This window comes from Terrapene carolina, unplaced genomic scaffold (assembly GCF_002925995.2).
Source record: "Terrapene carolina triunguis isolate 2854851 unplaced genomic scaffold, T_m_triunguis-2.0 Scaffold236, whole genome shotgun sequence".
Classification (NCBI taxonomy): Eukaryota; Metazoa; Chordata; order Testudines; family Emydidae; genus Terrapene; species Terrapene triunguis.
Window position 1 is genome coordinate 900,085 of NW_020664587.1, and position 4,244 is coordinate 904,328.

The following is a 4,244-nucleotide window of genomic DNA, read 5'->3' on the forward strand; positions in this document are numbered from 1 at the left end:
CCCCCCCCCCCCCCAGCTCACCTCCGCTCCGCCTCCTCCCCTGAGTGCGCCGCTGAGTCCTGCTTCTCCCCCCTCCCTCCCTGCACTTGCACTGCGAAACAACTGTTTTGCACGGTAAGAGGGACAGGAAGGAGGAGTGTAAGAGGTTGGACTCACCCCTGCAGCACCTCCTGCTGGTTACTCCAGGGAATCAGCTCAATCCAGCCCAGAGCACCCTCTGCAGGCCAGTGATCCACCTTGTCACTACTGGCCCCCAGGTTCCTCCCAGGACCCCAGTGCCCCTTGCTCTTGGTGCTGCCCCCTGGCAGTACCCACACACACTGGGTCTCCCCACCCACTAACCCCACCTCACCTCAGTGTAAGGCTACTGCCAGTCACCATCTAGCCCCACTCCCTGGGGCAGACTGCAGTGTCATCCACTCATCACAGTGAAGGTTGGGTTTGGACCTGCTGCCTTGACCTACCTCTGGGCTTCCCTCTGCAACCCCCAGTACCTTTGGCCCAATGCTAGGCTGCAGCTTGGGGCTTTCCAGGCTGGAGCTCCCCAGCCCTGCTCCACTCAGGTACCCCCATCTCACACTCCCTGCAGCCAGGCCCTTCTCTCTCTGAGTGCAGAAAGAGAGTGCTGAGCTCCTGGCTCCCAGCCTCTTTATACAGGCCAGCTGGGGCCTGATTGGGGCGTGGCCCAGCTGCATCTGTTTCCTCAATCAGCCCAAGTCTTTCCTTCCACAGCCCCAGCCCTCTGCAGGGCTGGCTTTAACACTTCCCAGGCAGGAGTGGGTGACCACCCCGCTACAAGGAGGAACATTTGGTGTTAGGTCCTGTGGGTCCTCCCCTCAGGCTGGGGGGAGGATCCTTTAGCAGTGGGTGGGCTTCGCTTCGCCCGCCCACTTCCCGGAACCCAATAGGTACAAGGAGGAACATTTGGTGTTAGGTCCTGTGGGTCCTCCCCTCAGGCTGGGGGGAGGATCCTTTAGCAGTGGGCGGGCTTCGCCCGCCCACTTCCCGGAACCCAATAGGTACAAGGAGGAACATTTGGTGTTAGGTCCTGTGGGTCCTCCCCTTAGGCTGGGGGGGGGATCCTTTAGCAGTGGATCTTCCCGGAACCCAATATGTACAAGGAGGAACATGGCATGCTCAGGAAAGAGGCGGGGCCAGGGCAGGGATTTGGGTAGGGGTCCAATAGGGGCAGGGAGGGGGCAGAGTTCAGGAAGGGGCGAGCACCCATCGGCACCAAGGAAAGTTGGAGCCTGTGGTCTGGGAGACACTCACCATCCCCTAAATGACCAGGTAGTATCAGTGGCTGGGAGGGATCCCCCTAACCTCAAAGTGGTCTGTGGCAAAAAAACAAAAATAAAAAACCAGAACCACAGAACACCACCTTCTTCCACCTTCAGCTGCTAAAATCCTCTAGCCCTTCTTCCTTGGAGATCTAGCCCCAATAATCCACGTGTTTGTCACCGTCAGACTTGATTACCATCACTGTACATGTGGCTAAACATTTGAGCAACGGAGACACCAGCTTGTGCAGAATACAACTGCCAGCCACTGTGAACTTACTACTGTGTTCTCTATTGGCTCCCAGAGGCACCTTTCCTCACCTGCCGCAGCCCAGCCAGGTAACCTGGCCGGGGGAGGGGGTCAGCCGAGCTCCCCAGCCACTGCAGCCCTTCACGCACCAAACTCCCCCCGTCCACTACCCCTCTCACTATCTTCTATTCCCCCACACCACCAGCTTACATCTGTGTGGCTCCACTAATTGGGTGCGCTGCCCTTGCTGCTGTGTTGTGCAGCCGCTCAGGCACGCACCTTAGAGGGAACGCAGCTGCCCACCCAAAATAGAAGTCGAACTACACCTATGCCTGAGCCCCCTCTCCTCTCAGCCAAGAGTCCCAAGTCCTTCTCTCCCCCGCTGCACCCTGGAGTTTTTATAGCATGTTGTGGGGGGCCTCAGAAAGAAAAAGGTTCAGAACCCCTGATTAATTCATTAATGCAATTAAGTCCATATGGATAGTCTTTGGGTAGGATAGGATACTGGTTGACCTACAAGTAGTCTAGGAAAGCTTCTGAATGGCTTTATTCTGTCCAGCTGAAATGAAAGCGTCCTGGTGTGCAGTTTAGCTTCTCCCATTTGAAGTGGGGCTTGGGAAAGAAAACTGGCAAGTTAATCACATGAAAATCTGAAGAAATCTCAGGTAAGAATTTAGGAAGAGGTTTAAGGGTCATCTTGTCCTTAAGGAACACTATGTAAAGTGGACCGACCATAAGTGCCTGAATGTTTCCTACCCTTTGGGCTGATGCTATTACTACAGGACATTTTTATAGATAGATGATACAGTGAATATGTTGCTAGGGGGTCAAAAAGAAGACCCACTCACCTGACTAAAACTATATTAAGATCCCAGGAAGGAGTGGGCTCCTGGACTATATTGCAGCCTTATGGAGCTGATGTATAGCCCTGAGTGCTGTAAGGATAGCTAACAGAGACCCTGATTCCTGTAATTCTAAGAGAAACAAGTGGCATTGTGCTGCCACTTCATCCATTTCACTGCACAGGTCAGTCTAACAGAGTCCCTCCTACTGCACACTAATATTCTGAACTTCAGCAGAGCAGCTTCTTTTGTTGATAGGTAACCAGCCAGCATCCACATTAGCTAATGTAGTGTTGCTGGGTCCAGATATAGGACCTTCTATCTGTTCTGGGAGATCACATCAGGAAGGACGGGGGCTGACTTGACAGGTTCCTGGAGTCTGAATATCAGAATTTTTTGGGCCAATCTGGTGCTAACATGATCATTACTACTAAGTCCTGTCTGGGGTTCCTAGGATCCTCAATATTAGTACCATCAGTAGTTTAGGTGTACATGATCCCTGGAGTCCACAAGATGAGTAAAGTGGATGTCAGAGGGCCTGGGCTCAGAGCTCTCCTCCCAACCTCCCGCCAAGAGAGGGCTTTTGGTACTTCTTGTTCCAGTGTGTGGTGAATAGGTCTACTATCAGATAACCCCACTTGAGGAAGATGCTCTGCAAGATGAAGTCCTTGACAATCCATTCGTGGTTGCTTGTAAATTGCCTGCTGAACAGCTCCACTAGGACATTCAGTAAGCCTGGTAGGTGCAGAGCTACTGGTGTGATTTAATGACAAACACAGTGTGGCGGGTTCCCCCCAGGGTGCCGCCTGGAATTGGGGTACCACTGAGCCCCCGATCCACCAGCTTGGGCTCCGTCTCACACTGTACTGCTGTGACAAGCTACAAAGCCTTCCAGCCTGCACTTTTACCAGCATGCATACAGGTAGGGACACACCCAGCTGCAGTTACAAGCAGGCTCTCTGACCAGCCCCTACATGGGAAGGCTACTCCCAGCTCCTCAGGCATGCACCCCCTCTGGAGTATAAACCGAAAATTATGCCGTCTTGTGCTGCACAGGGAACTGTACAGCATAAGCTCATAAAATTCACCACCTCCCTCAATGTGGAGAGGAGTATGCAACAGTCTTTTGCCCCTGAGTTATGATTCCCACACACTTCACTCCAACTCACTGGTTTAGATAAAGCAAAAAAAAGTTTATTAACTACAAAAGATAGATTTTCATAGATTCATAGATTCTAGGACTGGAAGGGACCTCGAGAGGTCATCGAGTCCAGTCCCCTGCCTGCATGGCAGGACCAAATACTGTCTAGACCATCCCTGATAGACATTTATCTAACCTACTCTTAAATATCTCCAGAGATGGAGATTCCACAACCTCCCTAGGCAATTTATTCCAGTGTTTAACCACCCTGACAGTTAGGAACTTTTTCCTAATGTCCAACCTAGACCTCCCTTGCTGCAGTTTAAGCCCATTGCTTCTTGTTCTATCCTCAGAGGCTAAGGTGAACAAGTTTTCTCCCTCCTCCTTATGACACCCTTTTAGATACCTGAAAACTGCTATCATGTCCCCTCTCAGTCTTCTCTTTTCCAAACTAAACAAACCCAATTTTTTCAGCCTTGCTTCATAGGTCATGTTCTCAAGACCTTTAATCATTCTTGTTGCTCTTCTCTGGACCCTTTCCAATTTCTCCACATCTTTCTTGAAATGCGGTGCCCAGAACTGGACACAATACTCCAGCTGAGGCCTAACCAGAGCAGAGTAGAGCGGAAGAATGACTTCTCGTGTCTTGCTCACAACACACCTGTTAATACATCCCAGAATCACGTTTGCTTTTTTTGCAACAGCATCACACTGTTGACTCATATTTAGCT